At 44.3% G+C, this 11,735-nt stretch overlaps 2 long non-coding RNA genes across 2 annotated transcripts in view; one reads left to right on the top strand and one right to left on the bottom strand.

The window, feature by feature from the left end:
- Positions 1-6,268: 6,268 nt before the first annotated feature.
- On the top strand, positions 6,269-10,091 carry LOC146543079 (uncharacterized). Its single transcript, XR_014887431.1, has 2 exons — positions 6,269-6,393; positions 9,626-10,091. It is a non-coding gene; the product is annotated as an uncharacterized LOC146543079 (long non-coding RNA).
- Positions 6,361-11,735, bottom strand: part of LOC104913798 (uncharacterized) — a 101,641-nt gene continuing 96,266 nt past the window's right edge. The window contains exons 6-7 of the long non-coding RNA XR_014887430.1: positions 9,890-10,026; positions 6,361-9,373 (exon numbers count right to left, since the gene is read on the bottom strand). This is a non-coding gene — a long non-coding RNA (uncharacterized LOC104913798). The remainder of the gene's footprint in view (positions 9,374-9,889; positions 10,027-11,735) is intronic.

The raw sequence follows: 11,735 nt of genomic DNA, 5'->3' as shown, positions 1-11,735 counted from the left end.
AAAACAATTCCATTACAATCAGTAAGTAATAAAGTGCTATCCCAGCCAGAAATATGGACCAGAATAGGCTCATAGGAGCGCTGCTTCTGTGTCCTGCACATCTTTTGGGTGTATCTGTGTTAGCAGTTTATTTCCTTTTTTATTTCCTGCAACCTCCTTTCTTGCAATCGGCAGCTGTATTCCATTTAGTTTTTGCATTTCTCTCTTATTGCCCAACAATCTAAATGAGACTGCCAGCCTGTGGAGTTCCTGACATCTAATTGAGCCCTATAGTTACTACAAAATCCCTCCGCAGCTCTCAAACCAGAGCAAAATTGAGCCAGATATCATGAGATCACTCGGAAAATCTCATTGCCCACTGGAGGTTACATGGGGCTTAAAATCATCTGCTTCATTATTGATGAGAAGGGGGAAAGAAAAGGGAATTATTTTAATCTGTGTATCCTCGTAAGGCTTTTGACAAGCAGTCAAACCACCACGCTAATCCCTAATCCCCTGATAATCATCACCCAGCAATTTTAAAACGTGGTCTCCGAGAATTGCAAGAGGAGCCAACCAAAAAGAGTCCACACATCAGAGGGCTTTTATTATTATGTTTTATTAGTATTAGCCTTACCAGTATTATTATTTTTTAAAACATGCCTCCAGCACGTCTCACGGAAACCTCTTCCCCATCTGCTCTGCATCGAGAGTGGCAGGAAAAGGGGCAAAGTCAATCACCCAACGCAGAACAATGTTGAAGGTGACTTTAATAAAATGAAAGTAATTCTTCCTTTAAAAAATTACATAGTTTGCCACACATTTTAAAGCAGAGAACGCACTGCATAACTCCTAACCACCAAGTGAGCCAGGAATACTGTATCCCTTTATTCTCTGAGTTTAATAGTTATAATTAGAACCTTTCCTATATGGTTTCTATATCTATGTGTAATTCTGAAAAAAATCCCTCTTGTCTTTCCCAATAAACTGAGGCATTGTTACACAGACTGCAGTGAAACAAAGTGAGAAATGGAGACGTGGGGTTTTGAAGAGGGGTTTTGGGGTGTTGGTTTTTTTTTTTTTTTTTTTTTTGCCTTTTGTGAAGCCAAAAAATTCTCCAACTCAAAATGTTCTCACTTCACATCAGCTCTATCCCTGCGGTGCTGCTGTCCACGCGTGGGGAGCTGCTAGAGGATAAGGACAACTGCAAAGAAGTGAGAATTCCAAAGCTAAGTCTTGTTCTTTATGTGTGTGTTCTTTGTTTTGGGAGTGATCGCGGTGTGGCCGCGTGGTTATGCACACTCTTGTGTTGGTGGTGATTGGTCTCTACCAGCAATAGGATGGCAGGTGATGGCCTTATATTGCACCAGGGGAAGTTCAGGTTGGTTATTAGGAAAGATTTCTTCTCAGAAAGAGCAGTTTTGCACTGGCACAGCTGCCCAGGGAGTATGGGAGTCACCATCCCTGGAGGTGTTGAAGAACTGTGGGGATGTGGCACTGCGGGACGTGTTTGTGGGCATGGTGGGATGGGTTGGGGATCTTAGAGACCTTTTCCAACCTTAATGATTCAATGATTCCATGTATGCATTAATATTTTAGAGTGTAATTATTTTGTTCAGGCTTATTTTCTGTCTCTCCTGCTCAGTGTGTGATGATGGGCATATGTAGAAGTGGGCCTTAAAACACACAACATTGCCCAGGGTTCTTCCTGTAATCAAAGCACATGCCCACCCATAGCTAATCAGCCCACTGTCAGCTGATTGGTTTAGAGCAGTGCCATCTCCTACACAAAACAGAGAGCATTTGGCAATGGGCAGTGGAGAGGAAGTGGTACCTGGAGGAAGGGATGTGTTGCCTTCAGAAATTCAGGATGTAAAATGTATTTGTACATATTTGTGTATAGATGCAGTGAGGTGCTTTTTTTTTTCACTTGGGTGTCTGTGTAAATAAGAGGAATTGGTTAGCAGGGAAAGGGGAATTAAATCTATTCCAGAAAATTTTCAGAGGTTTAAGTTGATGATACATCTCAGTCTGGGGGTGTATGTGTGTCACAGTAATAAAAGCTGAGGTCCCTCCTCGCTCCCAGGTCCCAGCCTTGCACTTTGCAGTGAGTTAAGAGAACACATTTGGCTGCAATCTAGACACAATTTTTCAAAATCCTTTCCCTTCTTTATTTTTTTCCCTTTCCCCCAGCACCCCCCTACCCTCCCACCCTGAATTTATGGGTCAGGAACCCTCAACGTTGTCCTGATGGATTAAGCAGAGACAAGTTGTATCAAGTAAATTAAAAATGAAATAGTTACAGCTGTTGGAACGGTCTCGGGGCCGGAGGAGGTAAAAAGACTTTCTACCCTTGAGGGGCCTGGAAGTAATCTGCAAAGCACCAACCACTTAAATAAAGGCAACTTGAGTGAGAGCTGATGGCTGGGGAATGGGAGAGCATCCAGCATCCAGCACAGCGGGCATAGGGCAGCCCTCTGAGCATTGCTGCTGTTGTGGATTTCTGTGCTCTGTTACTGATGTCTGGGCTTGGTGGGTGTTTTATCTTTAATGCCTAACTTCTATAAGGCAGTGCATCAGCAGTGGAACTGCAGAGAGGGCTCTGCCTCATCCCGGGGACCAGTTAGAATTGGGAATGGGGACCGGTTCTTCATGCTTCAGCTAGGAGCCCAAGCATAGCCTCTCCCTGTCCGTTATAAACCAAGCACAGAAAAATGCAGCCATAATTAACCTTTTTTGAATTCAGAATCACTCTGTTCAGCCAAATAGAAGCACTTCAGAGCACACTGCTGCAGCAGGCAAGCACTGCCATGGATGTGTATTTATTGCCACAGCGGTGGGGCCTGTCTGAGTCAATGGAGCAGAGATGTCAGGGAATGAAATACAGAGCAATGCTCATCTTCAGTGTAGTGGAAATGCTAAGTCACAGCCTGAAGCAGTGATGGAGCACCTGGTGGGAAGGCAGGGCCAACCCAGGAGAGCTCAGGTGCATGCAATGCCCCTGAGTGACCAGAAGAGGTGGAGCCAGGATCCACCCCTTCCCAGCCCTCATTTAAGAGTTGGCGGTGGAGGTGAGGGCACCTCATTGGAGGTTCCTACATAACAAAAGCCTTTCAAAGGTAAGCAGTTTCTCTTTCTTTGTTTCTGTGTCTACAAGTGCTGTATTTGGGCTTGTTCTTGTTTGCTACAGTGTAGGGTTGTGTTGCTCTGCTATTATTGCTATGGTTTACGTCACATTATAGCATTATACTCAGCCTGGATCCACTGCTGGCATTGGCATCCCAGATGGGCTATGCCTGCAGCCTGTGCCCTAGGTGGGGTTTGGCTGAAGGGCTGAAATGGGTCCCCCAAACAATAGCACCTTTTGCTCTTTGGTGACTTTAGCATTGTTAGCTCCACAGCATTGGAGGGAGGAAGTAGAGGAGGATGCATCCCCAGCAGCAGGATCTGCTGCTCTGCTATAAACCTCTCCCCAGCTGGATGTAAATCCTTCAGCTTTCTGCTCAAGCTCAGCATCTGCAGCTGCACATTTATTCGAGGAGCAAACAGGGCCAAAAGGAGTAAATGTGAGTGATGGGATGGCTAGCAGAAGAATATTACACAGCTCCCACTGGTGCTATGGAGGTCCCTGAGAGCCCCCACCACAGTTGCAGTAGGGTTCTGTGCTGGTGGCAGGGCTGCTGCTGCTGCTGGCTTGATCCTGCACCCAGAGCAGCACAGGGGCATCCCCAGGCACTGGCTGTTTCCTTGAGTCATATAAGCCACACTGTGCTGAATTTTTGCCTTTGTTTCTGTTGCTGTTAGTGTTGTTGTTGCCATTTTCTATTTCATTAATGTATAGATCCCCGACGTAACATAAAAGCCCTCTGTGCTAACACTTCCCAATGTGAAATAAAATGGGGAGGACTGTCCCAAAGCCCCCACAGACTGGCTAATGCTTCCTCCTCTCCTTTGCTGCTTGATACTTCTGGAATCTCAGTATTTCAGCCATGCGTGTTGCTTTATATCCTTTTCTTGTACAGGAGCTGTGTTGAGCTTGGGTTTTTGTTTGTTCTTGGTTTTGCTTTGCTCTGATTTTTTTAATACTTCTTGTGAAGTGGTTCTGTCAACTCTTGCAAGCCTGTTAACAATGCACACAGGCTGCTTTTCTCATCTGAGAAGGTTGCTTTGCTTGGTTCAGGGTCTTTTCTCAACAGAAAATGTGTTAATTTGCAATGCTACCTTGGAGCCAGAAATAGCTGCCAATGCACAGTCGCTTTTCCAGAAAAATACTGGAGGTGGTGGGAGTATTTCAAATGCTGTGGGACTTAGAACCGAGCCTGCCTTGCTGGGAAAACCAGCGTGCAGCATGGCCAGCTGGGCTCCGAGAGGCAGTGCCCCAAAGGGAACCATCCCTATCGGCATTGTGGGGCTGAGGTCCCTTTGCAGCCCTATGCTGTGGTTCTGCCATAGGATGCTGGTGGTGCCACGGCTGCATCCTGGAGTCCAGACGAGAACATTCATTTCACACCACAGATGGATTTTTTTTTTTTTTTTCCCTCTCTGATGCTTTCTTTTATCAAGTTTCAGTATAATAAACAGAGGGGATGATATTATTTCTCTGGCAAAGGCTCCAACTAATGCACAAACAGTTTTCAATACTGGCACACTGAGGGACTTTTTCACCATATAGTGGCCAGTCAGACCCACATTGGTCCCAGTGGCAGTGGGAAATAGAAACTCAAATCTTTTACCTTGAAGAATAGCTGCAATTCATACTCTGCTCATAGCACTCTTTGGTGCCAGCACAGCAAACCAACTCATCACAGTGGTATCAAAGGAAATTTTTCCAAGGTGTTGACATACAGCAAAGGGACAATTCAGCATTTAATCATCTGGGACCATGGCATGGTGTCTGCAGCAGGGCTTTAGCTTGCTTTATGTGCAGACTTTCGTTCTCAGAAGGACTCTGGGCATATTGCTTCACTCTTTTGCTGCCCCTCTGAGTGTAAGTTCTTCAGGCTGCCAGTCATGACTTTAAGCCTTATTCTTGACGTTTGCCAAAGTCATTCCAAATGGAATATATCTAAATTGGTGCCTAATTAATTGAGGTGGAGGCAGCTGTGTCCAACCCCATTGCTCCTTCTATCTTCTTGGCTTTCCCTATAGGTGCCCTTTGCCATGGGCACCAACAGAGCTTTGAACGATTGAGCTGTTCTGAACACAAGGGATATTCATGTGGCTGATAAGCCTATTTATTTTGTAACCCCAGCACTTCTTAACCAGACAACAGGACAGCAACAGTGGTTAAAGCAGACCATACTTCATTACTTTTCTTGTTTTCTTCCAGAGTCAGCTTTTGAGCATTCCTTTGTGGAGCTGAAAGAACATAAAGTCATCACAGAGAGCCTCATTAAAAGTGTTTAATGAGAGCAGCACAATCCCACAGCCCAAGGATCAGCATTATAGCAAGGACTGCCCAGAAGCCTCATCCCACCAAAGCCAGATATCACCAGGAGACCCCATTCAGTGAGGGGTGCATTGACTGCTGTCACCAGCACCCAGACAAGCACAGGAGACAAAGCAACCCAAGAGAACTGCAGCTGGATAACAACACCAGTGCAAATTTCTCAGCCCAGAACAAGCCAAGATTCATTTCTGGCCAAAATTCCTGCACTAATGCTAACCACCATCTGATTACATGATTTTCCTGAGATCCTGATGCAAGTCACTGTCACAGCCCTGGTTCCCTGTTGCCCACCTCTGCCTCTGGTTGGTCCAGTGCCCTTTGCAGCCCCATCACCTGCACTCTGCTCACCACTGGAAAAACATGCTCGTTTTCAAAGGTAAGGGAGTCTTGGGTTACTAGGAACACAAATCATTATGAGTAAAACTGCATTCCCAATTTATTGTATTTGTTTTATTTATAATTTTATTACTTATTCCACATTTTCCATATTTTCCATGTGTTTCGCGTCATTCTGGTCCATTTAGGCCTTGACGTGGAAACTTGGGCTCTTCTCCCTGCCTGACGTGTTGAAGGCTTTATAAACAGCCTTGTTTCATTGTTTGCTCTGCCTGTTTCCATCCTGCAGGTGTGTGGCTGAAGCTGTGCTTGGGACAAGTCCGAATGCTCTCTGTCTGGGGAACAGGATGGGGCTGAATGGAAGAGAAGCAGCAATTAATGCAGTGAGTGGTGAAAATAAAGCAAATTGTTCAAGTGGTGCTTTAACAAAGAACAGTTTGAGACTTCTGATTTGTGGGTTTTCTTTTTCGTGTTAAGGAAAGAAGAAGAAAGAAGGAGATTTCTCCACGCAGTCAACGTGTTGCATGTGCACATCCAGAGTTCTCACTCAACCAAAAAACAATTCACTGACTGACGAAACTCCTCCCCATGTTGATTCATTCCCTGTGCTGCACATCTGCTCCTGGAAGGTAATGTCATGCATCTGTGTCCATAGTGAACTCACTATTTTCCCCTCTCCTAGATGCATAGGCAAGTATTTGCTTTCATGCTCACATCTGACCACAATCTGTGAGCAAATCAGGCGTGTTCAGCAATGCTGCTCTTAGCTGCGCTTCCAAGGTTTTGTGTCAACAGGAACACTAGGTCAATTTGCAAACAGCCCCAGAAAATCTGGTGCAGCATCTCTCACACTACTGACAGGGACTGCTTGAATTCAGCATTGCCAGGCTAACAGTTGTCATTCAGCTCTTGAGCAGATTTGCACCACCACCTCATCTATTTTTCATCAGTCTTGCACCCTCTGTGACATCCATGTCAATCCATGAGTTCAGTCTGATTCGGTTCAATCCTACACATACCAAGTGTGTGCACAGCCACACTCAGACCTGAGCAACCACTTGGGTAGCAAAAGGATGCTCAGTTCCTGCAAAGGAAAAGCCCAAGAAGCAGCAACTCACTGAATTTATTTAGACAAACTCCAGGGCAATTGGATGATCCTTAAGGTCCCTTCCCCAACCCAAGCCTCCTATGAGTCCACAGTCAGAAACACACAAAAAATGTCACATTTGCTGACAGGGGATAGGCAGGAAGATTGGATTAGAACATCTGGTAGGGTAATTAAACGTGCTAAGAAGCTGACACTCCAAGCTGCCCCTCCATGACTGTTGTGCTGTGTCATCTCCACTTCCCAGTGCTCCGTGGCCACTCTCGCTTCACCCTGTGCTAACCCTGGTGCTGACCTGCCCCAGCTCCCCATTAGAGCTGCAATTAGGGGGTGACTCTTAATAGCAAGGTCTTGCTTCAGAGCGGGGAAGAAATGTTTCTGTAGCTCACACGCCACAATTAAAGATAATTTAAAATGTAAGTAATTGCACTGGGTTTCTGGAAACTACTGTAGAGGTCTTGTCCCAGGCATCTGACAGGCATGGTGGTGTATTTTGACAAGTTTTGTGCAGATTTCCATTAAAAACCAACTAGCAGCTCTATTTTCTTTGGAGTCGCTGGTCAGGAAATGGTGATTGTGAAAGGTCAGGTCTGGAAGGTTTGGGAGGGGATGGAGGCGTTATTCACATTTTGATCCATGGAGATCCAGTTCCAACATAAATCTTGCAGTTGCTTCATCCTTGCTTTCTGCACAGCCTTTCAGCAGGAGAAAGGTACAAGCTGATCCACAGAGCTCTTCTGTTGAGTTTCGTTGCCCCTGCTGAACTGCCAGGCGAGGTGGGATCTCAAAATGCCCCTTGGCAAGCCAGGGAGTCAGGTTTTAGGCACCTGGCAAACAGCAGAATGTTTGGTTGTATCTCCATCCCCTCACAGCATTGCTCTAAAGCTCCTAGTTTGCAAAAGTAGATGAGAAATTGCAGTTCGTTCAAGGCTTCTGCAAGGTCAGCAAAGTGTGAACATCCTGCAGAATGCACCCAGAGACTTTCAAAGGCTCAGCAGTCCTTGAAAGAGCTTTGCATCATGCAAACAGACTGTCAGCTGAGCTTGGATTCTGCCACATGTCCTAGCCATAAGGAGCCATCTGTGTGCAGCACACTGCACACGACCTTTCCTCTCGCCATTTCTACTCCCTCTCTTTTCTTTCAAGTCATCTCTTTTTTGACCTACATTTAAAATACCAAATGAATCCCAGCTGAGCACAGAGTTAAATATGCAACCCAGAATCAGCATGCAAATGAAGAGTCAGTCCAACTACATCAGAGCAAGAACCAGCATATGAAAACAGAATGATCAGAAAATGGAAAGGAACCCATCATGAACTTAGTTATCTTCTTTCGCATTTCACTGGTCTGGATTCCTCTCTCAGTTATGGAGACTCTTCTCCAAAGTCATTCCAGGTAGGCCTGTAAAAGAACTTTGGTGTCCCAAAATGAAGAGAGAAAACTGCACCACGTTTGAAAACTGCACTTTTATTTCTGTTTCCATAACTGGCTTTCTCACGTATGCTCAAAAGCCAGAGAAATGTACTATAGATGTCTTCAACTTATGTCAGTGGATAGTAAAATTCAATATGTGCAGAAGCAGTTGCATGATCAGGATCTCTGTAAGTTCTACCTTTGTATAGCTTACAGAAGGCAAAATACATATAGGAAATCAAAGCTATGAAAGTCTCACCCTTGTTATTGCTTTCAAGCAGCTGTCTTTCTGTCTGTAGTAATTCAGATGCACTGGCAACACCACCAAAAAAAAAACAACCATCATGGGACTTCATAAAGACCAGAAGTGAAATCAAATCTATACATAAAAAAATAGCTCTAATTTTTATCATGACTAAAGTGTTACTTATGTCACAGACAGGTCATTACAGATGAGACAAAATGACCAGAGCTGGTTGGGGGGCTTTGGTTTTCTCTCTTCAAGAGCTCGCTCAGCATCACTCCCTTGTATTTTGCCTTTAAAGCCATTGATGTGCTCACACCCAGCACAGGGCACATGGCCATGACCCAGGCGGGGACTGAATGCCCATAACCAATGTCACAGTGCCCCAGGCAGGGGCCCACACGATGCCTGGGGCCACTCCAAAGAGAGGTTTACATTACCATCACAGCTCTGCCTTCACCTCATTTCCTAGCTCAGCCCATTTGGAGAGTGTTCCATGTTGGGCCACACAAGGGACGAAAGGGGGGAAAAAACACAGGCAAAACATATCTAGTTTTGAAACACCAGTGTCCACATCACCAAACCCATGCAAAAACCCTTGTAAGACGCTTGGAGGTAAGCTTTTGAAAGTGTTTTTGAACACATCATACATAGGAAAATAATGTGCTATAGAAACTTGGCACTGAGTTTGTCTCCAGTAGCCAAGTTGGGCATGGAAAAAAAAAAATTAGACAATAAAAGGTCATTTCTAGCCAAGTTTTAAGTGAGTATACAATACATACCTTTTTTTTCCCCTGTTCCTTGCCTTAGTTATTGGCCAAGTTGGCCAGGATCTTATGGAAAACACTGAAATGGAATTATTATAATTGTGTTGGTTTTTTTTTTTTTTTTCCTCTTTCTGACCAAGCAAAAGTTCTTATAAGCAATAATTTAATTATGGCAAAAAACATAACACAGACACAGTCTTAAGGATGCATCATCAAAAGGAAAAAATCCCACAGCTCTTTTCTATACCAAGCTTTAAACTACAGCTACTTCATGGGCACCAGTGAACTAATACTACTGCTATTTATGATTTTTCTTAATTATTTATTATAGAGCCTGCCAGAAAGTGGAAAATTACTGGTGCTGATCATCTTTCCAACCATTCTGAGTGTAAGATGGCACAAGAACAGTTTTGCAAAGCTGACCTCAATGAGACAGTAAGGAGTAAAGCATGAGAATGAAAGGGAAAAAAAACAAATTGGATTTGAATATGCTAAGCTAAATAAATAAAAAAGAGAGGAGATCAACGGGAATATTATAAGCTGCAGATTTGGAGCTGTGTTAAACAGGAACAATCGTTTCCTTTCTGCCACTTACTGAGTGAAGAAGGCCATTCCTCTGCAGAGTTGATCTGATACGTTCTCATATTCTCTCAGAAATATCCTTCCAAGTCAGATGACTTCTTAGCAAGTGAAGGTTTTGCCAGATGTGTTTACTTGTTGGCAAATGTTTATCTTATCACAAAGCAAGAATCCAAGGTTAAAAAATAAAAATATAAAAAAAAAAAAAAAAAAAGAAATCAGCATCCCATTTCTATTTATACCGTGGAAAAAATTGGAGAAAGCTGCAGCAATGGAAAAAGCAAAATATTTTCAGTTTGGAGAGAACCGATATTTTTAACAGAATATATTGATGGCAAAACTAATTTTGCAAAGAGCAGAGTATTTTCCCCCCAGTAACATTTCATGGCAGAACACCACAAGCTGCCTCCAAGCCCATGTGGGCTGCAGCAAGCAAATGGGAATGGGCTGCAAGCAGCAGGGTGGGAGTTGCATAATGGTTGGACAGTTGGACTAGATGATTTTAGTGGTCTTTTCCAACCTTAATGACTCTATGACTTAATTAACAAGCACACTAGAAGGCCATTCCATGCCATTTAGATGGCATTTAGAACCAGCTGGCATGGCTGATTCTGAGGAGTTCTCAGTGCAGGAGCACTGAGTTGGATGGAAGGAGTAAAGACAATGAGCAACACTGGAGTCACATTGGATGGGACACATAACAAACTGATTGCTGACACATTCAGTCAGTGGCAGACAGCCCATCTGCCATGGGGAACCGTCCCTGGTGACATGCTGCTGATGCATGAGCTCAAAGGGAGAAGTATCTGCAAATGACACTGTTGGCCACTGGTTCAAGAGTTGCTGGATCTCCTTGCAGGCAAGCATTGGGCATGGGGTTTGGTTACAGTGCTCCTCCCTGTCTGCCCTGCTCCCTTCTCATATATCCCCCAGGATATATTGTTTTTGGCAGTTTTTGTCTGTAGAAGTGCCATAAATTTAAAAAAAAAAAAAAAAAAAATTCTGAGGAGAGGAATATAGTTTTTGTTGCAAAATTTAGAACTCATCCCATTGCTGTGTCATCAGCTCAGATCTTTGTCTCAGCCATTCCTTTGTCTGTAGCTCAGCCACGACCCACTGCTCATCTTCTGGGCTTACAGGACACCAAATCCTGCCTAAATGCAAGAACCTCAGAGCATCAGTAGGACATCCCACCCAGCCAAAGAACCCAGAGGAAGCTTCTAAGCTTGTATGAGTCACTCATCATCTCAAGCAGCATTAGAAGGAAATTGCCTTAGGGCACTGTCATCACCGTTTGTGATTATTTGTTGACAGCAAATGTCTGTGCTACTGTTACAAACCTCAGGCTGGGCTAGGTTTGAACCTAAGATCACCACTTTTAGCACATATACATTGGCCAGCTGGGCTGAAAAAATGGAGAATTCAGCGTCACCAGAAGCTGGCAGTTGCTTTAAAGTTAACGTGCATCTGTGCATAGCCTTTGCCAGCAACAAATGCAGACTGATGGACTTAGCTGAGAACAAAATATTCTTACATCCCAATTAACTTACAAAGAGGGAGGTGAAAAAATACCATTACTGATCTGGAACTGGACTTCTAAGGGGACAAGACTGCAAATAGATATACACACACACACACTTTTGCCGTTTTTACACAATCTTTCACTCCTACGGCTACCAACAACCTGCACATCATCCCTGACCCTGGTTCACGTTCCCATGGTCTGATGGCATCACCAGGAGAGTGCTCATCTGTTCCAGCCAGGGAAAGCAGCACAGACTGGAGGCTTCCCAGACAAGAATAAGGCTGCATGTGTCACCCAAAAGCTCTCCCTCCACATATCTCATTGCAAGACATCTCAC

Source organism: Meleagris gallopavo, chromosome 20, assembly GCF_905368555.1.
Source record: "Meleagris gallopavo chromosome 20, MGAL_WU_HG_1.1, whole genome shotgun sequence".
NCBI classification, from domain to species: Eukaryota; Metazoa; Chordata; class Aves; order Galliformes; family Phasianidae; genus Meleagris; species Meleagris gallopavo.
Note: the sequence above shows the minus strand (reverse complement) of the source record. Positions and strands in the feature narration are given on the sequence as shown.